We start from the raw sequence: 23,860 nt of genomic DNA on the forward strand, positions 1-23,860 counted from the left end.
TAAATTTATTCCTAGGTATCTTATGGTTTTGGGTGCAATTGTGAATGAGATCGACTCCTTGATTTGTCTCTCTTCTGTCTTGTTGTTGGTGTATAGGAATGCCACTGATTTCTGTGCATTGATTTTATAGCCTGCTACTTGACTGAATTCCTGTATGAGTTCTAGTAGTTTTGGGGTGGAGTCTTTTGGGTTTTCCACATAAAGTATCATATCATCTGCAAAGAGTGAGAGTTTGACTTCCTCTTTGCCGATTTGGATGCCTTTGATTTCTTTTTGTTGTCTGATTGCTGTGGCTAGGACTTCTAATACTATGTTGAATAGCAGTGGTGAGAGTGGACATCCCTGCCGCGTTCCTGACCTTAGGGGAAAAGCTCTCAGCTTTTCCCCATTGAGAATGATATTCGCTGTAGGTTTCTCGTAGATGGCTTTTATGATATTGAGGTATGTACCCTCTATCCCTATACTCTGAAGAGTTTTGATCAAGAAAGGATGCTGGACTTTGTCAAATGCTTTTTCTGCATCTATTGAGAGGATCATATGATTCTTGTTCTTTCTTTTGTTAATGTATTGTATCACGTTGATTGATTTGCGGATGTTGAACCAGCCTTGCAGCCCAGGAATAAATCCCACTTGGTCATGGTGAATAATCCTTTTAATGTACTGTTGGATCCTATTGGCTAGTATTTTGGTGAGAATTTTTGCATCCATGTTCATCAAGGATATTGGTCTGTAATTCTCCTTTTTGATGGGATCTTTGTGTGGTTTTGGGATCAAGGTAATGGTGGCCTCATAAAATGAATTTGGAAGTTTTCCTTCCATTTCTATTTTTTGGAACAGTTTCAGGAGAATAGGTATTAATTCTTTTTTAAATGTCTGATAGAATTCCCCTGGGAAGCCATCTGGCCCTGGGCTTTTGTTTCTTGGGAGATTTTTGATGACTGCTTCAATTTCCTTAGTGGTTATAGGTCTGTTCAGGTTTTCTATTTCTTCCTGGTTCAGTTTTGGTAGTTGATACATCTCTAGGAATGCACCCATTTCTTCCAGGTTCTCTAATTTGCTGGCATAGAGTTGCTCATAATATGTTCTTATAATTGTTTGTATTTCTTTGGTGTTGGTTGTGATCTCTCCTCTTTCATTCATGATTTTGTTGATTTGGGTCATTTCTCTTTTCTTTTTGATCAGTCTGGCCAGGGGTTTATCAATCTTGTTAATTCTTTCAAAGAACCAGCTCCTAGTTTCGTTGATCTGTTCTACTGTTCTTTTGGTTTCTATTTCATTGATTTCTGCTCTGATCTTTATTATTTCTCTTCTCCTGCTGGGTTTAGGCTTTATTTGCTGTTCTTTCTCCAGCTCCTTTAGGTGTAGGGTTAGATTGTGTATTTGAGACTTTTCTTGTTTCTTGAGAAAGGCTTGTATTGCTATATACTTTCCTCTCAGGACTGCCTTTGCTGTATCCCAAAGATTTTGGACAGTTGTGTTTTCATTTTCATTGGTTTCCATGAATTTTTTTAAATTCTTCTTTAATTTCCTGGTTGACCCATTCATTCTTTAGTAGGATGCTCTTTAGCCTCCATGTATTTGAGTTCTTTCCGACTTTCCTCTTGTGATTGAGTTCTAGTTTCAAAGCATTGTGGTCTGAAAATATGCAGGGAATCATCCCAATCTTTTGGTACCGGTTGAGACCTGATTTGTGACCTAGGATGTGATCAATTCTGGAGAATGTTCCATGGGCACTAGAGAAGAATGTGTATTCCGTTGCTTTGGGATGGAATGTTCTGAATATGTCTGTGAAGTCCATTTGGTCCAGTGTGTCATTTAAAGTCTTTATTTCCTTGTTGATCTTTTGCTTAGATGATCTGTCCATTTCAGTCAGGGGGGTGTTAAAGTCCCCCACTATTATTGTATTGTTGTCAATGTGTTTCTTTGCTTTTGTTATTAATTGCCTTATATAATTGGCTGCTCCCATGTTCGGGGCATAGATATTTACAATTGTTAGATCGTCTTGTTGGATAGACCCTTTAAGTAGGATATAGTGTCCTTCCTCATCTCTTATTACAGTCTTTGTTTTAAAATCTAGTTTGTCTGATATAAGGATTGCCACCCCAGCTTTCTTTTGGTGTCCATTAGCATGGTAAATGGTTTTCCACCCCCTCACTTTCAATCTGTGGGTGTCTTTGGGTCTAAAATGAGTCTCTTGCAGACAGCATATGGATGGGTCTTGTTTTTTAATCCAATCTGATAGCCTGTGTCTTTTGATTGGGGCATTGAGCCCATTTACATTCAGGGTAACTATTGAAAGGTATGAATTTAGTGCCATTGTATTGCCTGTAAGGTGACTGTTACTGTATGTTGTCTGTGTTCCTTTCTGATCTTTGCTGCTTTTAGGCTCTCTCTTTGCTTAGAGGACCCCTTTCAATATTTCTTGGAGGGCTGGTTTCATGTTTGCAAATTCCTTTAGTTTTGTTTGTCCTGGAAGCTTTTTATCTCTCCTCCTATTTTCAATGACAGCCTAGCTGGATATAGTATTCTTGGCTGCATATTTTTCTCGTTTAGTGCTCTGAAGATATCTTGCCAGTCCTTTCTGGCCTGCCAGGTCTCTGTGGATAGGTCTGTTGCCAATCTAATATTTTTACCATTGTAGGTTACATATCTCTTCTCCCGAGCTGCTTTCAGGATTTTCTCTTTGTCTCTGAGACTCGTAAGTTTTACTATTAGATGTCGGGGTGTTGACCTATTTTTATTGATTTTGAGAGGGGTTCTCTGTGCCTCCTGGATTTTGATGCCTGTTTCCTTCCTCACATTAGGGAAGTTCTCTGCTATTATTTGCTCCAATATACCTTCTGCCCCTCTCTCTCTTTCTTCTTCTTCTGGGATCCCAATTATTCTAATGTTGTTTCGTCTTATCGAATCACTTATCTCTCGAATTCTGCCCTCGTGATCCTGTAGTTGTTTCTCCCTCTTTTTCTCAGCCTCTTTATTTTCCATCATTTGGTCTTCTATATCACTGATTCTCTCTTCTGCCTCATTTATCCTAGCAGTTAGTGCCCCCATTTTTGATTGCACCTCATCAATAGCCTTTTTGATTTCGACTTGATTAGATTTTAGTTCTTTTATTTCTCCAGAAAGCGTTTCTCTAATAACTTCCACGTTTTCTTCAAGCCCAGCTAGTATCTTTAAAGTCATGATTCTGAACTCTAGGTCCGACATCATACTAATGTCCGTATTGAGTAGGTCCCTGGCTGACTGTACTACCTCTTGTTCTTTTTGCTGAGGTGATTTTTTTGTCTTGTCATTTTGTCCAGAGGAGAATAGATGAATGAGAGAACAAAATGCTAACAGGTTTACAACGTCCCCAGCAAATATACTGTATACAAATCAGAAAAGACCTGAAACCAGGGGAAAAGAAAGGGAAAGAAAGAAAAAAGAAAGAGAAAAAAAAAAGAAAAGAAAAAAAATAAAAACAAAAACAGAACAATACAAAAAAAGCAGAATGTGATCAAATATGATCAGGCTAGTGCATAGATCAGTGCCACACACTAGATTTTGGGCGTATTTTGGTCTGTTAGAAAAAAGTGCCTCCTAAAATTTTAAAGGAAGAAAGACATATATGTACAAAATAAGGGTTGATACAACGAAGGGATAGAAGATGACTGTAAAGGTGAAAATTATAAAAGATTTTATAAAAGGACTTGATAAGATAAGTTGTTTGAAAAAAGAAAGAAGATTAAAAAAAAAAGAAAAAAGGGAGAGAATGTGATCAGGCAGGAGACTAGAACAGAACCATACACTAGTGATTTAGGGTATACTTTTATCTGTTAGAAGAAACTGTATCTCAAAATTTTAAAGAGAGAAAAACTTATATATATATGCCAAAAACAAGGGTAACTACTATGAAGGGATAAAATATGACTCTAAAAATGAAAAATAAAAAATGTTTTTTTTTAAAAAAAAGAGATTGATAAGATGTTGTTTGAAAAAGGGAAAAAGAAAAAGAAAAAAAAACAGTTAACAAAAATTAACTTTGATGAACTAATGAATCATGGTAAAAAAAAAGCCATGAATTCTATGTGCAGTATTCCCCTAGCGCTGGAGTTCGCCCGTTCTCCTTGATCGGTAAACTTGGTCTTGGCTTGCTGGCTGTTCGCGCTGATCTTCTGGGGGAGGGGCCTGTTGCTGTGGTTTCCAAAAGTCTTTGCCGGAGGCTGAATTGCCCCGCCCTTGTCGGTCCGGGCTAAGCAAGCTGCTCGGGTTTGATCTCAGGAGCTTTTGTTCCCTGCAAGCTCTCCGTACAGCCTTGGAGGACCAGGGCAAAAATGGTGGCCTCCCAATCTCCGCCCGGAGGAGCTGAGAACTCGGGGCCCCACTCCTCAGTGCGCCCTCAGAGAAAAGCAGTCACTCCCTTGTCCCTGGTCTCTGGCCGCTCTCCGTGCTCACCCGGCCTGTGACCGAGCGTTTGTATCTCTGGCACCCGACCCCGTGTGGAGTCTCCAAACCCAGCAGATCCCTGCGGTGCGTTCCCGCGCCGCTCCTCCCCGGGAAGGAAGGGGAGTCTCCCCGGATTTGCCGCTTGTTGGGTCCCTGCTGCAGGAGCAGTGGCCCGACTGGGCCGCGGATCACAGTTTATGGCAACCCCGAGCTCAGAGCCCGCGCTTTGGCTCCGTCTCTGCAGCTGGCTTCCCCGCTCCGATACCTGGGAGCTCTGGCGCACTCAGGCTCCCCCGGTCTTTCTGTGACCCGAAGGGTCCTGAGACCCCACTGTCCCGCGAGGGTTCCACCCCCGCTTAGCCACTGGAGCGACGTCCCTCAGCGGAGCCAACTTCTAAAAGGTCCGATTTTGTGCTCCGCGGCTCTATCACTTGCCAGCAGCGGCCGGCGGAGGCCCCTCCCCCGCCGTCTATCCTCCCGAATATCGCCTCGGATTCACTTCTCCGCACATCCTACCTTCCAGTAAGTGGTCGCTTCTCTGTTCAGAGAGTTGTTGCTACTCTCCTCTTTGATGTCCTGTTGAGTTCGTAGGTGTTCAGAATGGTCTGATCCCTATTCAGCTGAATTCCTGAGACCAGACGAAATCTAGGTCTCCTACTCCTCCGCCATCTTGCTCCGCCCCCCTGCAATGTGTTTTTAAGTATATGTCTAATGATGCGTTAGAAACTGACCCCCCCAAAATAGTATGAACTAGACTTTACCAGTAAAAAAGGAAGGTTGTTTGGAGTAGGAAATAATTTTATAAGTGGTCAGTTTATTAATGTTTTGATCACTTTTCATATTTTGATCACTTTTGCTTCACAAAGTAAACTTCTAAATATAGGGACCAGGATAATGAACACTCTTATATCAAGGACTTTCCTTTGCATGTGTACACACACACACACACACGCACGCACACATACATACACACACACACACACAAGTCCATGCCTGGGAACTGAAGAATCACTTGTATGTACACATTCACTAGTTTGTTGTCATTGTCTGTTCAAGACAATAAAGCTGAACAAAGCAGACATAGACGTCTATTTGATTCAATTATATGAAATTGCTGATATTTAAGCATTTCTGATGTGTAAAACCAGCGATTTCATGGGGTTCAAGTTCATAGTTTTTATACTGCAAATTTGCTACCCATTAATGGGTAATGAAATCAATTTAATAGACCAGGATCAGCATTTTTAAAAAATGAAATTGACTAGAGTAGAAAATATCAGAGGGGATCTCATGTTGTAAGAATAGTTAAGGCTTACTGAAGATTTATTCTGTGCCAGGCACTATTCTAAGTGCTTTGTAAGCCTTAACTATTTGTTATCATTATTGTTATCAGCATCGTGATTATTGGCTCTGTGCTAGCCTAGTGGACCAGGAAAGACTGATGATACTATGTTAAAACTCCACCCAGAAAATTCAAGACACCTGCAGGTCATATGATCTCACTAAAGTACAGCCACAAGACTAGCCTCAAATACTGCCCAGGGAAATTTCAAAAGCTGTGCTTTCATCGTGAATCCAGGAAAACTAAGGACAGAGTGTCTGATGTGTACTGTGTATTGTCTCTCCAAAAACTCACAAAAGGCATCTTACTTTAGATAATGGATTGGGTTCCTGAAAAGTTGAAAGCATTTTAAAATCCAATTCAAGACAGTATGCCTGATATATCTGCTTCCACTTCTGAGATAATCAGGCTCAGCTCCTTTATTGTACAGAAACCTCCCCATTACATAAAAACACAGTGGTAACTTCTTCTGTAAAGTGAAGAGTTCCATCCCTGGTCTTCATTACCATATTTTCCTAAAGAGAAGAGCAAATCTTTCCTGTCCAATAACTGGGTTAACACCAGATGAAATGTGTGCTCTTCATCCATATTTCTTAGGAGAATGAGATTAATTCAGTTGCCAATTTGCCTTTTCCACATTTTTCTTGGAGCTATAGGTTAAGTTTTTGGTTTTGCAAGTAGCTGAGGGTGGGTCCTTTCCTCTTTCTCTTTTTGTTAAAAGACAATTCCCTTCCACTCCCCACCCCCCAGCAAAACAAACAAACAAATAAACAACACCCAACAACAACATAGTGTAACCTGAAAAACTTTAAATGTCTGTCATTCTTCCCTTTATCCTGAACCCAGTTTCTATTACATTAGCCTATTACATTATTGGAGAAGAAGCAGTTCAGTGCCACTGTGAATAAAAGGGGAAAAAAGTACTTCTATCATATAGGAGCATGAACTGCTACACCAAAAATATTGGTGCTTACGAGCCTGGAGCTGACAACGTAAATTCTTGCCAATATAAAGCTTCTCTGCAAAGAGATTAATCCTACAGAGATTGCTGGTGCGGGAGGAGCATTTGTCTGCTAAGACAAAAATCCTTCAAGTTAATTACTGTTTTGAAAAAGCTAACCAAAAACAGTAACAATCATGGTCAACAAGGAGGGCTTGACTTCTGTTTTCTGGGGAACAAAAGCCTGGATGAGGGAGATGCCCAGCTGTCTTATCAGATACAGTACATTACAGAGGCATTTTGCCAGTGGGCTGGCCATTATATTAAATTCCTTGGTGGTTTTGGGTAGACTAAATAATCTTTCTTTGGTGCACATCAGTTAAAGCAAATACTTACTGAGCACCTACTAGGTACAAAGTCCTGTGCTTAACCAATTAATCTGTACTTTGAAGGATGTATTTTCTTCATTCCCAATAAACATTTAATGGAAGGTATGTTTCAATATTTTAAATTAATCTCCTTCGCGCATACCTCCTTAAAACTCTGTCGTACGTGGTGAGTGCTATTCTTATATGTTCTTGTGTATCAGGTGTTATTCTTCAATGCTTCTATGACTCGGTATATTTAGGCTGTCCTTGACTTTGGGACATTCAACTTTTGTACAACTCTTAAACAAGCTGTACTGTACACTGAATTCAAACCTTTCTTCCTGAACCGATGCGTGAGCGTTTTAAGTTTCTGCACGCACCGCTAGCCTATCAGTGGCATAATTCTGGCAGAGTCTCCATCTTGGCTTGTCCAGCACTGTTTTGCAATTATTCAAATAGTCCTTTTGCATTTGGCTCTTTTTTTTTCACTTAGCAATTATTTTTATAAAATGAGTGACAAAAACATAGATCTCAAAACCAACATAATGGAGAAAGCTAGAAATCATTAAGAATGCTAAAAGCAAAACATTTCCAGCTTCAATCTAATGTTCACTGAATTTAAGCCAGTATTTTGCATGTTTCAATGGGAAGAACAAAATTAAACAACATGCATGAAAGCAGGAAATAACTTGAAGATTGTATCTGAAGAAAAACTTACAATTCTTTTAATCATTTTTCTGGCTTTCTGCAAGCAGCCCTTCCCTTAGAACATAGAAGATGATCAAATTTCTAATATTCAACTTGTGTGTATATATTTTGGGCATGCTATATGTACATGTAGAGGACTGCCTATAAAGAATCCTGCCTGGAAAACTTTTGTAGGGCAAAGGAATCATCTTAACAGATGAAATTCTTATTGATGTAATAAGAACCAAGTTTGCTTCTTGTCCATCCTGAAGCCCCATTGAAGTAAAATGTACTCTTACCCCAAAAAACCCCCCAAAAACAACAACAACAACAAAAAAACCTTAAAAGCCAAGAGATTGGAAGGGACAGTTTGCCTCCAGATAAGAGTGTTCAGAGACTTCAAAGAGAGAAGAGAACTGACAAAGGAAACTTGAAGAGCCAGAGTGGAAAGCAGGAGCTGCTCTAAGACAAGGGTTCTCCCGGTCTTGTAAAATTCTGGATGAAGTGAAGAGACTTTGCAAAGTGCCTTCAATGGCAGTAAGACAGGGGGATGGGGAGTGCTTTCTTCCAGAATAAGAGGCAGTCAAGAGAGCAAAGGTCAGATGCTGCAGGGTTGGGAAAAGAAAGAATCCCTCTGACCTTGAGGAGGGAGCAAGGCTAGAAAGGCAGAGAGAGTTACTGCATTGTGACCCTGGGTTGACTGGGCCCCGAGTACCAGGGGCCCCTGGGCAAAGGGTCCCGTACTCCTGACGTAGAAGCAGAAGCCACTGGACCTCATAGGACCACATTTTCCAGCCAGAACAGAAGTCTCCAATGCTGACTGCAATTGGCAATGCAAACCCACTGTGAGGCATGTCCAGAATCTGACTTAAGAGCATTGAAAGGAAGTATAGAAATAGATATTTCTTCAACAAATGAATCTTTTAAGAGCTACAACCTCTACATTAAGAGAGGCAGAAGGGGTTGTAGTGTACCTTGAATGATAGTAATAATAGTAATAATAATTTTGAGTAACCTGTAAACCATGGAAGAGAAGTTTTTGGTCAAAGGGGCCTTCTGACACCTAAATTTTATTTATTTTTTTTTTTAAGATTTTATTTACTTATGTATTTAATTGACAGAGAGAGACCCAGCGAGAGAGGGAACACAAGCAGGGGGAGCAGCAGAGGAAGGAGAAGCAGGCCTCCCGCGGAGCAGGGAGCCCGATGCGGGGCTCGATCCCAGGACCCCGGGACCATGACCTGAGCCGAAGGCAGACGCTTAACGACTGAGCCACCCAGGCGCCCCTGACACCTAAATTTTAAAGAAGTTAGTAATTGCAATGCTTAGAACCTCTCCTGGAAGCACCATCTGTCACTGCTGGTTCTCGCAGTGACAGGTGCTTTGCGTTCTTGATGAGTTTCCCTGCCATGAATCACATGTATTCTATCAAGTTACTCGGTACAGGTACAACTTAGTTGCACCCTTACCGGGAAGGGGTGGGGCCACAGAAAGGATAGAGGGCGGTGGCTGGCCTTCCTGAAAGGCAGGTCGGGAGACCAGGAAGTTCATCTTGCCTACTTTGCAGTCAACGCCTGAGGCCTGCATGAACTCCTGCTTCCTCTGGAATGCTTTCACCTGTCAGTAGACCCATCCTGCATGCTCCCTCTTGTGTATTGTCCCATACTGTTCATCTGAGGTGTTGTTGTCCAGCCCATGCCTCTGGACTTCAGAGTTCCCGAGGGCGAGGGTGTATCTCCTCTCATACCCAGTATGGGACTGGCCTGCAATAAGGTGCTCAAGGATAACACTCCAGAAATCTGATTTTATCAACGTACTCTTGGCATCCTGCTGAAAAATAGTCCCACTCCCCAGAGGCTTTATTTCTTCTGGTGGTGATCCCTGTATCTTCAATTGCGCTTATACTCCTGTTATTGGTTCATGAACCTTAGGTGGTGTCTGTTGACTCGTGGCCATGTCAGACTCAGCTCATTTATCTACCCTGTACTCCTCCAACCACTCCTAGACCCCTCCTCCCAATGTTCAGTTTCCCCACTGGCTGCATCTTTGACTTCAAACAATGTATTTGGACCTCCATTTATTGTTCCACTTAGTCTCTCCTGACTTCCTTGTTTTGACAGGAGGTTAATTATGCCTAGCCTTTCCCTCCTCTCTATTCCCCACCCCTTCTATTTCCCTATCTTTGCCGAGATTGATCAGATCAGTGTTCTCAAGTTTGGTTAACATTTACATTCTGTTCTGCAACAGACTGTCTCTCAGTGATTTGCCCATTAGTTCATTCATTCATTTATTTTTCATTCAATAAATATTTTTTGAGTGCTTACTATGTAGGCACCAGGGATAGAAGTGAATACAATAAGCAACATTCTTCCCCCCCCCCAAAAAAAAGCAACAGTCTTCATGGAGCCTTCCTTCCCATAATGGGAGAGAAGTAAAATATATATTATGGGGGCACCTGGGTGGCTCAGTCAGTTAAGTGTCTGCCTTCAGCTCAGGTCATGATCCCAGGGTCCTGGGATTGAGTCCCATATTGGGCTATCCACTCAGCGGGGAGTTTGCTTCTCCCACTCCCTTTGCCACTCCCCCCTGCTTTTGCTCGCTCTCAAATGAATAAATAAAATCTTAAAAAAAAAAAAGATGACCAGGGTGGAGGCAGGAGACGAGTGAGATTTCCCCAACCAGTTCTCCAGTTCTCTGACATCAACAGGGTGTCCAACAGTTCAATTTAATGCTAACCCTAACTACCTGGAGCTAGCCTAGACACCACAAATTAAGGGCTCGGTCCCACAACGCTGCCCCCACTTCAGTCACAAGCCAGGCTACCACGACCTCCCCAACCTCAGGTTCCGTAGTTGGCTAGAACAACTCACAGAGCCCAGGAAAGCAGTTGACTTACTATTACCAGTTTACTGTGAAGGATACAACTCAGAAAAAACAAATGGAAGAGATGCATAGGACAAGGTATGGGATAGAGAAGGGCACAGAATTTCCATATTTCTAGTGAGAAGTCCACACAGATTTTTCCTTCCCAAATCCATGCTACCTTTTAATTTGCTTCAGATTGTTTTTTGAGTAGATAATATATTCATGTGATTCAAAACCCAAAATGACATAACAGTTATATGGTAAAAAATCTTGCACTCCCATCTATTTCATCTGTTTCATGTTTAGACCAGGCACTCATGCATGCATGCATTCATTTTAATTTACTTTAGTCTAGTTTCTGCTTTTTTCTTTCGAGTTTCTGAATTGCCTTTCTTTTTGAGTAAAGAAGGAATATGTACCTCTTTACCATGTATCAAACATTTTGTAGCTTCTTACTCCTTTTATCTGTTGCTTAGACTAGGCAATTCCACTTACATGAGGTATCTAAAATAGTCAACTTCATAGAAATGGGGAATGGAATGCTGGTTGCCAGGGGCTGGGTGATTGGGGAAAAGGAGATCTGCTCTTTAATGGATATAGAGTTTCATCGTGCAAGATGAAAAAATTCTGAAGATTGGTTGCACAACAATGTGAATATACTTAACACTGTTGGAAGGTGCAGTTAGAGATGGTTAAGAGGGTAAATTTTATGTTATACGTGATTTACCAAAATTAAAAATACATGTTTAAAAAAGGTTAAAAAACAAAACAGAAGTTTTACCAATATCTATGGAAGTTAGGACTCTAGGTTTAAATAATAATTATAATAATATAATAATATTACTATTATAATAAATTATAATTATGATAATTATGATAAAGTTGCAGTTATTAATTATTGAGCACTTAGTTACAGTATCTCTTTCAATCCTTAACACAACTCCCTGAGGTATGCATTACCACCCCCATTTTAAGATGAGAGTATTCACAAATGTGCCGAGGCCATCAATTGGTCTCCCCACACTTTGAGATAGCTAGCTGGTTTGGGTGGCAATAAGAAGCAGAAGACGGGCGCCTAGGTGGCTCAGTCATTAGGTGTCTGCCTTCGGCTCAGGTCATGATCCCAGGGTCCTGGGATCGAGCCCTGCATCGAGCTCCCTGCTCAGCAGGAAGACTGCTTTCTCCCTCTCCCACTGCCCCTACTTGTGTTCCCTCTCTTGCTGTGTCTCTCTCTCTGTCAAATAAATAAATAAAATCTTAAAAAAAAAGAAGAAGAAGCAGAAGAAAGAGGGCCACATTAGCAATGAGGAGGTTGGACATGTCGCTCAATTTCTGGATCAGAGATTTCCCCACTGTGCCCTGAGGAACTCTAGGAGCTTCACAGAGACCCCTACTCTCACCCAAAAACTGTGGGAATGGAGAGGTCAGGTGAACAGGGCTCAAATCCTGCTGAACCAAAGCAGTTTGCATTTTTCTGTTTTCTATTTTGGACTTCCACCCAAGAATAGGCTCTGCTGCTAAAAAGAAATTTGGAAGTCCCTGGATTCGATTATCTCTGAGCTCACACTTTAAAATAGCTCAAATGAATCTTCCTAGACATTGCATCTCTGGGACTTGTGGGTGGGCAGGGTCTGCTCCATAATTTGCAGGGCTCAGAGCAAAATGCAAAGGCAGGGCCCCTTGTTCATCAAGCAGTAAAAAAAAAAAAAAAAAAAAAAAAAAAAAAGTGCCATTAAAGGCACTAAAACCTGAAACGTCTTCCATTCTTCCATGGTCTTTCTCTTGACTTGTCATGGGTTTTTATTTGCAATTTTATGTCATTCTAAGTAAAGAGAAAGTAAAATTTTAAATTCTTGGCATAAAATTGACTATTCTTTTTATACTGGAAAATGCCAGTTGAGTACTAATTCTAATTAGTACATTCTAATGCAAACATAAGAGCATTTCACTCATATGCAGAATCCTTAAAATTATATAATTTGTATCTCATAGTTCACGCATGCATATGTGTTTTGTTCTTACCAGAATGGTAGAAGCACTACACAAAAGTAACTCCACGGTTTTTATTTCACATCTTGAGATGCACACATTCTACCACCACTTTGGTCCTTCTACTGATGAATAGGAAAGGACTAGAAAGAAGGGGAGCTGTGGGTGGCCCAATCTTTCCCTTCCCCTTTTCCTCTATGTCATCATTTTCAGTAGTAGTGCTTAGCTGACACACGTAGATTAATAGGAGTAAGAAAGGATGGGATTGGGCTCCTTGATGGTTTGATGTTTCTTAGACTGTGCCATCTTTTTGTGTTCCAAGCAAGTTCTGATAGCACCCCTGTTTACTCAGGTGTAGACATAACCTGATTACTTTTTACTTGCGTTGAGTCTCATTGAACTCCCACACATTGTGGGGCCACTGGAATCCTGTGCTCAGGAGGCATGTGAATGTAATATTGCAAAGGAGGTAGTAAGGAACATCAGGGGACATACATACTGTGTGTATCTCCTCTGTTCACACACATGCTCCACTGTACCATCAGACTTCATTTAAGAATACAAGCTCAGAAATGAAATTATTAAGAATTTTAAAAAACAGCAACAGCAGGGGCACCTGGGTGGCTCAGTCGGTTTAGCATCTGCCTTCAGCTCAGGTCACGATCTCAGGGTCCTGGGATCAAGCCCTGCGTCGGGCTTCCTGCTCAGCAGGGAGTCTACTTCTCCCTCTCCTTCTGCTCCTATCCCCCGTTCATGCTCTCTTTCTCAAATAAATAAATAAAATCTTTAAAAGAACAACAACAACAAAAACAAAAACAGCAACAGCAAAGCGTTAAAACCCACGCATGGGCCATTCTGAACAGGAGCCCTGTATGACCACATGGGTTGCATACCCTGAAGCTGGTCCTGTGGGTGGGGAATGGAACATGAACATTTTGATAGGTAAGGTCTTTCTTCATTGGATGTGTCAATGCTTTGAAACGTAGAAAGACTTAAAAAAATGGAAACACCTATAGTAGCATTCCTATGGTTTACCAATATCTGGTTCTCTTCTCCTTCCAAAGCTCAACCCATTTTAAAGAATGTCCATGTGACTTTGGTTAATAACATGTGCATAAAGTGACATATGTCTCTTCTGGCCAGAAGCACTTAAGAGCTGGTGTGTGATTAATTATTTATCTCCCTTTGCCCCACTCCAGTAACCGACCAACAATATCCAGATGGTGGAGTCGCCACCAGCCTGGGTCCCTAAATGAGAACAATGTGAAGCAGAGCCCCCACCCTCCCACAACCCTCCTGCTGACCCAGAGTGGACCTGTAGCAAGAGAAAGAAAGAAACCTTTGTTATAAAGACTTGGGAGTTGTTTGCTATTGCCCAGACTAATACGATGTTATTACTATCCCGTCCTGCCCCCCACCCTGCCAGCGCCACCGCTCATGGAATATATACTACAACTTAAAATTATCTTTGAAATAGTCATAAAATATATATTTAAAAACCAAATGGTATAGCTTTTTTAAAAGGTGATTCAGTTTTTTTTAAATAGAAATTACCTTTAGTAAATTTTGTATTTGTTGAGTATTTAGTCATTAATTTTTATATGCATGTTGTTTGAAGGGCAAAACACAAGGGTAAAGTGCTAAAAGTTGAACCTAATTTTCCTTTGTATCCAGGGATCTCCACTGATATCCCAGAGTTACTGTAATATCCTAGAGTCCGTATTTCATGCTACGGGGCAAAACCTTTCCTTTTAGCAAACTTTGATGAACAGAGAGGATAATAACTCTACTAAATCTTTTCATTGGCTTCATTTCTAGTAGTGGTGTGATAAGGGGAGGTATTTTCCCCAAAAAGGATACAAGGAAAAACAAAAGATCTGGATGATTGGGGCCTGAATAACTCTATAGACATGAAATTTTCCCAAAGATGCCACATACATGGTGCTTTTACTATTGATATTAAACTCCTCTTCTTTCTCTGATATCTGGAAGGATATAGACTCCATCACTGGGGAGAGCTATTTATAAGAAGAACATGGAAAACTTGTTTTAAACGCCAACTATGAAAACTGGCAGAGAGATCGTTGATGGATTCTTTTGTATTCAGAATTAATGCTCCAAGGGGAAAAAAAGCCAATGAATGTAAAGGTCTGAGCAGCAAATTAACAATTCTCATGGTTGGTCTTGATATTTGATGTCAGATAAATTTCAATGAACTAAGTCTCCAGTTTCTTTCTTAGAGCAAATATAAAAGTCTGCTCTCTATAGACTTTAACAGATGGAAAAGAAATATACTGAATTATGTAAAATGCTAACTCTGAGATCCAGTTATTTGAAGGCTCTTAGAATTCCAAGTAAACTCCATATGTTTAGAAATACCTGGTCATTGACATTTGTAGACTCAATGTTTTCTGACTTGACTATCTTTTTTTTTTTTTTTTTTTTTAAGTAGGCTCCACGCTCAGTGTGGAGCTCAATGCAGGGCTTAAACTCACAACCCTGAGATCAAGACCTAAGCTGAGATCAAGAGTCAGATGCTTAACCGTCTGAATCACCCTGGCACCCCTTCTGGCTTAACTATCTTTGGGTGACCCTGAAGTTTCAATACAAGCAAAACCTTGTAATTTTTGAGAGCACAAATGTGAATAAGTCACAGGTTTGGGGTATACAAGGAGGTGTGCCTAGCCTGCTGCCCAGCAGCCCCACCACAATGCAATGCAGTCTTGCTGTTTTCCATCAGTTGCATATGCAGTAAATCTCAAGAAGTATAAAAGAGCGTGTGTGTGTGTGTGTGTGTGTGTGTGTGTGTGTGTATGTGTGTGAAGAGCCCTGTGAAGAAAGATAGTCTCTAGTCCTAATGTTGTTGAAGAAAACGTAAAACTCTTGGAAAGTAATTATTCTTAGGCAGAAAATACTTTGGGGATAGTTATAGCCCATTGTTAAAAGCTCTTTCATTTGAGTTGATGATCTTATAAGTCACCCATATACTATCTAAAGAAACAGAGAGGGTCGCCTGGGTGGCTCAGATGGTTAAGCACTGGGAATAATTACCTTTTACAGAAATGGGATTGAGGAGGTCTATAGAGGCATGTCTATGAAGCAACGGGCAGTGTAGCTTCTGCTGCAATGAAAGCACCAAAAGTAACAGTTGGTTCAACAGTCTGCATAATGTGACACTATAGGGCAGGTGGCTTCAGCTGACCCTCCTCTCAAGCTGAAGAAATTCATGCCCTAGCACAGAAGTGTTCAGCTCACAGGGAGTCGCCACCATTTAGAGGCAATTACTTTGTTTCAAAAATACACTAAGTGTTATCTTTATGCCAGCAAATGGATAGAGTTGCAAAGGAGACAAAAGGCAGTTGTCAGTCATTTTCTTTAAGGAGGCATTTACAACATCAAGCATGCCCTTCTGAGGTAGGTCCTTGGCTGTCTGAGTTCATATTGTGTCTTCCTTTGCGATCCCCTTCCTACATTTCTTCCAGCTCTGATGCTGGGTTATCACTCAGAAGGACAGGAGAACGCTGCTAATCTCCTGTGACTTGTCATTCTCCTCTGTTCATGCTTTTGAGCAAGCACAATTACACTGTCTCATCACCATAGACTGGATTTTGCAGTTTCCGACCACTTTACAATTAATGTTCTATTCAGTCATTATGCAAGGTAGGATAGGTTTATTTTAACTTCTCTTAATAGTTTTATAAAAGACTCTGATCCTGTATTTAAACACTCCTTAAAAGTTTGAGGGAATTTAGGGGCACCTGGGTGGCTCAGTCGGTTGAGCAACTGATTCTTGATTTTGCCCCAGGTCATGATCTCAGGGTCCTGGGATGGAGCCCTTTGTCGGGCTCCACATACAGTGGGCTGTCTGCCTAAGATTCTCTCTCTCCCTCTCCCTCTGCCCCTCCCCCTGCTCGTGCGCACTCACTCACTCTTTCTCTCTCTCAACTAAATAAATAAATCTTTTTTTAAAAAGTTTGAGGGAATTTAAAATTTCAGTAATAATTTAATGCAGTTCAGGGGGAAATTATATCATGTGGTGGTATTTGTAAATTTAGTTATTCACAACATATATGCATGACTTCAGGTATCCTGACATATATCAAGGACCTATGTTTTCCAGTGAAACAATTAACCAATTAAAAACCATTCTCAGTTTAAATAATGTGTAATTTTCAAGTAACAAAAAGATGTACAGAGATGCAAGGAGAGAAAGAATCTGTGTAAATCAACTGTAACTCAGCTCTGCTACAGTGTGCCCCTAAGCCTAACAGAACGTGAGGGACTTGGAAATTAAGTCACTGTTTGAGAGTTAATCTTGTAAAGAAAACACTTATTAGAGTGGAGTTCTAAAGAAGTTGGCTAAAAAGACAGACTGCCTCCCAAGTCAAAAGTAGGAAATACCTGGATATCTAAAAGATTTGCCCACAAGTCAAAAAAGCTGCAGCTTTATCACCACTGTTCGTACACCTGTAGAAATGATGTCCATTTCCAGCAGGTATGGCAAACTAGGTAATCTGGCCAACCCTCAGGTAAAAACAAATAAAACACAATAAAATTTACAATCATCTCTTTTAATGCATTAGTGATCTAGCAAGAAAGTGAGGAATACTCAGGCCAGAAACCAAGTGAAAAGGGATAAAAGTACCCAGGGATATAAGCTGAGCAATAAAACTGATTTTTTTTTCCTTTGAGGGCATTTGCTGAACTGGATAAACACAAACTTTGGTTTTTATGGCTTCATAGTCCTGAAGATAAGAGACAAAGTTCAGGGACCCCAAGAGTTGGCGGGGGGAGAGCATCTATTATGAGACCTAATGAAACTAGGACCTTAAAAGCCTCACCCTTATTCAAGTGTAACAGGATCAAGCAATAAATCGATTCACCCTCAAAGATACCCCCAGGAGACTGCAAGGAGACTTCTCTGCCTCAAATCTTACTACTAAGGAAAAGGGGCAAACAAAATCTCACTTGAGAATTTATAATCAAGTAAGTAGGCTTATAGCCTGAGTTTGCTGTATCTAGATGGTTAGGCTGAGGACTTAGCTTAAAGTGTTCTTGGGTAGAATGTGCCCTTAGGCACATGGTAGAAGGAAACCTACTTTGATTCTAGGCCTCAAAAATTCTCAGAAATAAAATTCTATAAAATATTGTATATAATCAAAAATCATGAAATACAAAAGAAAACAAGATACTATGACCAAAGCCAGCAGAAACCAGAGTTAGCACAATCAGATCATCAAAGACTTCAGATACAGGAATTATCAGAAACATAATGTGAAATGAAAGAAAGGTATAGGGAAAAATTAGTAAAGAACAATATGAGGAATGACCAAGCATATTAGTAAAAGAACCAAATAGGGGTGCCTGGGTGTCTCAGTCAGTTAAGCATCTGCCTTTGGCTCAGGTCATGATCCCAGGGTCCTGGGATCGAGCCCCGAGTCAGGCTCCCTGCTCAGCGGGGAGTCTGCTTCTCCCTCTCCCCTCTTGCCCTACTCGTATTCTCACTAGCTCTGCTCTCTCTCAAATAAATAAATCTCAAATAAACAAATAATCTTTAAAAAAAAAGAACCAGATAAACCTTATACAAAGGAAATTTGGTAATTGAAATTATAAATCAAATGAATGGGTTTAACAGAAGATTAGATATAAATAGAGAATTAGTGAAGCAAAAGGTCAGTCAAAAAATTATCCAAAATTTTGCATAAAGAAACAGATATGGAGAATATAAGAGAAAGAGACAGAGTGCCACAAAGTAAGAAGGTTTAAAATGTACCTAAGTAGAGTTCTACAATGTGATGGTTGCTGTTAAGGTGTCAACTTGGCTAAAGCATGGTACCCAGATATTTAGTCAAACATTATTATAGGTATTTCTGTGAAGGCATTTTTTAGATGAGATAAACATTTTCATCAGTAGACTCTGATAAAGCCAATAACCCCTAATTATGCAGATGGGCCTCATGAAATCAACTGAAGGCCCTAATAGAAGGCTAATCTCTTCAAGCAACAAAGAATTCTACCAGCAAACTGTCTTTGGACACAGGCTGCAGCTCTTCCGAGTCTCCAGTCTACCAGCCTTCCCTGGATTTTGGACTTGCCACACCTCCACAATTGCATGAGCCAATTACTTAAAATGTCTCTCTCTCTCTCCACACACACACATACACACACACACTGTTGGTTCTGTTTTCCTGGAGAACCTTGACTAATACATGCAAGGAAAGAGAGTGAAGCAATATTGAAGAGATAATGCTTGGGAATTTCCATAACTGATGAAAGACACCAATGTACAGATTTGAGAATATTAATGAATCCCCACGCACGATAAATACCAAGAAATCTGTAAGTAGACATAACATAATGAAACTGAAGGACACCAGAAGCAAGGATAAAATCATAAAAGCATCCATGGAAGACAGATTACTTTCAAAGGAATGACAGTGAGGCCAATAGCCCAGCGCTCAACAGCAACACTGGAAGCCAGAAGTTAATGGAATGATACTTTCATGTACTGAAAGGAAATAGTTGCACCCTAGAACTCTATGCCCTGAAAAAATACCTTTTAAGAATAATGAAAAAAGAAGTAGAGATATTTTCAGACAAACAGAAAGTGAAAGAAAAAAAGGGACAAATGAGATCATCAAAAGGTGAAATCATCAGAAAGGTCATCGTAAAGTCTAAAGGATATATTTCGGGGAGAAGGAAAGAGATCCTTTCTTCCATGTAGAGAGAGACCCCATATAGATGAGATGCCTGAAATGGGCGTGAGAGGCAAGACGAATGAAAACCAATGGAAATAGTAAACATGCAGGTGAGATAAACAAGAATTAACTGCATACAATAGCACTAATGTCATGTTAGAGGATTAAAAACAAGAAGACTTAATGATGTAATATATGGTGATTAACATAACAATAAAAAAATTAAAAAAAAATAAAATAAAAAAAATAAAAACAAGAAGACTACAAATACAAGACACTACAAAAACAAGGTATCTTCCCTCTCCTAGGTTCATGAAGCTGTGCTCCCTATATCCTCTTCTAAAACCTTTATTGTTCTTGCTTTCCTATTTACATGCTTAACCCACCTGAAATTCATTTTCGTGTGAGATGTGAAAGAGATGCCTCTCTTAGTCAGCTTTGCTGCAGTGACAAACAATGCTCTGCTCAAAAATTTTAGTGGCTTGCACCAACATACATTACTTCTTGCTCCTGTTAATATTAGCAACTGCAGGTTTGCTGCTTCATCTGCATCCCAAGTTGTTTCTCATTGCAAGTCCCATGCGTCTTCTCCTTTTGGGAAAGAACAGCTCTTTACGAGACATGCCATTCTTAGGGCAGAGGAAAGAGCAAGATCATCTTACACTTAAATAATCTGTCTGGATGGGGCATATGCAAGTGCTCAAGCCAGACACAGTGAAATGGGAACATAAACTCTTCGTACAGGGAGGCACGATGACTCTTATGGCAATGGGTAGGAGTATATAACCCTCTAACAGGAAAGAATACAAGTACAATTAAGTTCCTCATTTAGTTATTTTTTCCCTATATTATACCCGATTGTCCCATTATGATGTTCTGAAAAGTCTATCCTTCCACCAGGGATTGCAGTGCCAGCTCTCTTTAAAGGCCAACCTTCCCACATACCTGTGCTCTCATTTTTTTTTCCTCAATTTCTTTCTTCTCATTCCCAAATCAGATTATTTGTTACTATAGTTTTATAGTAAGTCTTCAGAGCTGGTTAATCAAACCTACCCACTTTGTTCAGGTGTATCTTGGCTCTTCTTGGATCTTTGCCCTTCCATATACCTTTGTTAATTTCTGTAAAAACCTGTTGGGATCTTGAATGGGTTTACATTACATCTGCTGATCAACTTAGAAAGAATTGGCATCTTTACAATATGGAATCTAATTCATTAACATTAAAATTAATTCTTTAATTTTTTCAGTAATATTTTATAGTTTCCTGGGTAGAGGTCATCATATTCTTAGATTTATTCTGAAGTGTTTTATGCTTTTTGTGATTTTTAAATTATATATTTCCTTTAATTTTGTTTTATGCCTTTATTAATTTTCAGTTTGTTTTAGATCCTCTAGATTTTATTTTGGTGTAAAAAATCATTTTAACTTTACATTTTTTGAAATATTAAGCCATATGTACCAATAATACTTATTAAGATACATTTTCTCCCCTTTGAATGCCATCTTTATTATACACTAAATTTCCATGAATGCCTAACTTGTGTTTTTTTTTCTTTTCCTGTTCAGTTTTCATATATTTGACCCATCCACCAATAATCTTTAGTTATATGTTATTTCCCAGGCTCTATTTCTTTGCTGGTATGTAGGCTTTTTCTTTCTCAACCTTCTTGATTTTTTCTTAGATTAACTATATTTTGGCTCTTATTGCTGATGCATAGACATGTGATTGATTTTTGTGTTTTGATGTATTTAGCAACCTTGCTAAATTCTAATAATTGAAATTATCAATTCTGATAATTTGCCAGGATATTCATATGGATTCTCTATTGTACATTATTATTATTACAAATGAAGTATTGCCTGCCAGGGAAGCTCACCTGAGCTTTGGTGTGCAGGGTTTTTATTGGGATTCCGTCATGTAGGCCTAGATGCCCATGTGATTGAACTTAGTTATTCAATGTCCAGTCCCTCCAAAGGTCTAATATGGCATGGCCCAAGTCTCTCACCAGAAATCACAGTTAGGTAGCCTGTTGGATGTGGCCCATGGCCCCAGTTCTTAGGCAAGATAACTTACCTGTATCAGACGCTTATCAGGCAAGATATCCCAAGGAACTGATCAAAGAACATCCCCTTCTTTAGAATGTACAGGGTTTGGACAGCCCAAGCCAGCTGAGTTAACCCCTTACTAGACACTTTAAACAGACTCCCAAGTCACTTGTGATTTAGAGCTCATGGTTTGAGACTTCTGGGATTACCTCAGTCATATGAATTTGAGTTTAGGACTCTTTAAGGGCTGGCTTCAGTGCCAATGCAATTTTCCTTGAAGTCATGTGTGTGTGAATATATGTGTGTGTTAGGGTGGTGTATTTAATTTTTTTTCCCTACACTGAGGGCATAATCCTACTGTAAGGAATCCCAGATGTAATGGATGGATTCTCCTATTAGGTTTACTAATTAATTTTATTTATTTATTTATTTTTTTTTTAGCACAGAACAGGATAATTTTATTTTTATTTTTATTTTTTTAGATGTATTTATTTTATTTGAGAGGGCGAGAATGAGAGAGAGATACTAATTAATTTTAGAGGCCTCTAGATTTTGTCTTCTGTCTTCAAGCTTCAACAAGCCGTGACTATCAACCTAAGTGTAAGTTTGCCAAGTTAGACAAATGTCTTTGAGGAAAATGTGACTTCAGTAGTCTTTGAGTGCCTTCTTTCCCTTAGATATTTGGCCTGGCCATTCCTTGTTATTTTACAGTCCTTTTGAATACTTTTAAGAATAGCTTTTAAAATATATTTAATTCTGTATTTTAGGTTTTTTCTTTTCTCCTTCTTCTTCTTCTCCTTCTCCTTCTTCTTCTTTTTTTTCAGAAGAATCTTAGGGGCTAGAAAACATCTAGCCATCCGTACTACTGGAGTACAAGACCAGTTCATTTGTTTTCACTCTTTCTTTATAAAATAATAAAAATAGTTAAGGTTATAATTTTTCCTTTGACTATAACGTTAGTCATTTCCCATAGGTTTTATTATAAATTACTATTCTTTTGTTAATGCCTAATAAATTGTGATCTCAGGTTTTATTTCCTTTTTGATTCAGGGGAGATTTTAGAAAGCATTCTTTCAATTTTAAAGTGGTTAAGTATTTCTGTTTTATGTTTCTATATTCTTCTGTTGATTTCTAGCCTAGTGAATTCTGGGCAGAGAATGTGGCCTGTAAAATCTTTATATTTCTGGAATCTATTAAGATTTTCTTTGGGCCAAGTACATGATCAATTTTTATGGATATTCTGTAAGCAATTGAAAAGAATGTGTTTTCTCTGTTTATAGAAACCATGTGTAAACAGGGATAACATTTGTGCTTTAAATGAATGTGCTTCTCTCTTTCACATTTCCATATGCATGTTTTTCTTCCACTCCCCAGAGTAATCTATTGCCTTAGGTGAAAATTTGGACAGTTACAGCCAGGGATAAAAAGAGAAAGTGGTAGTCTATGTTCAGCTTTTGATCACCAAATAGGATTTTTAAAAAATCTAAAATAAAACAATATTCTTTAGAAATCAGGCTTTCACCAGAGAGAAAAGGATTTTCTAAATTCCTTACATTCATTAGCATATCCAAATCCAGGCCTCAGGGATTTTTGTATGCTGAGTTTAAAGTAAACCACAAGTAGGCAGAACTCAGTTTGTGAAGTCCTTGCTAGGAGATCACTTTTTTTTTCTTCTAAGATTTATTTATTTGACAGAAAGAGAGCACAAGCAAGGGGAGGGGGAGAGGGAGAAGCAGACTTCCTGCTGAGCAGGGAGCCCAATGTGGGGCTCGATTCCAGGACCCTGGGTTCATGACCTGAGCCGAAGGCAGATGCTTAACCGACTGAGCCACCCAGGCACCCTAGGAGATCACTTTTCCTGTCTTGCTTTTGTCCTCTGTATTGGAAAAGGGAAAAGATCCGTGTTCTGACCACCTTATTCTGGCTATAATCTTCGACGGAGTGGTTTTGAGGGTGATATTGGTACTGGTGGTAGAGCATAGTGGCTGCAAGTAAAAGTGTTACAGAATTTTTTTTCCTCCGTCAGTGTCTGCCGTTCCTGGTCACGCCAAATGAAGTGGTAGACCAGACAGAGTGGTGGGCAGCAAAGCAAGGTTTATTGAGTGATAGTAAAGTTTAGAGTACAAAGCTCCCCAAGAGGGTTGCCACTGGAGTTTCTACTTCTAGGGGTTTTTATGGGCTTGTTGGAGAGCTGTTTTAATCTGATTTAACCCTCCCTGCGCCTGTCACTCAATCAGGTTTTTGTCCCCTATCTATCACATGGGAAAGGGTGGAGGGCTCCTTGGAGGGTTCCTTCCAGGGTGGTTTCCTCTTTTTTTTTAATTTTTTAAAAAGATTTTATTTATTTATTTGAGAGAGAGAGAATGAGAGATAGAGAGCACGAGAGGGAAGAGGGTCAGAGGGAGAAGCAGACTCCCTGCTGAGCAGGGAGCCCGATGTGGGACTCGATCCCGGGACTCCAGGATCATGACCTGAGCCAAAGGCAGTCGCTTAACCAACT

General features: G+C 39.8%; 1 long non-coding RNA gene across 1 annotated transcript in view; it reads left to right on the forward strand.

Moving 5' to 3' along the window:
• LOC141373522 (uncharacterized) overlaps positions 1-23,860 on the forward strand; it is a 188,206-nt gene that overhangs the window by 100,187 nt on the left and 64,159 nt on the right. The window lies entirely within an intron of this gene.

This window comes from Callorhinus ursinus, unplaced genomic scaffold, assembly GCF_003265705.2.
Source record: "Callorhinus ursinus isolate GAN/ISIS: 27379988/994484 unplaced genomic scaffold, GSC_fseal_2.0 scaffold10, whole genome shotgun sequence".
Lineage (NCBI taxonomy): Eukaryota > Metazoa > Chordata > Mammalia > Carnivora > Otariidae > Callorhinus > Callorhinus ursinus.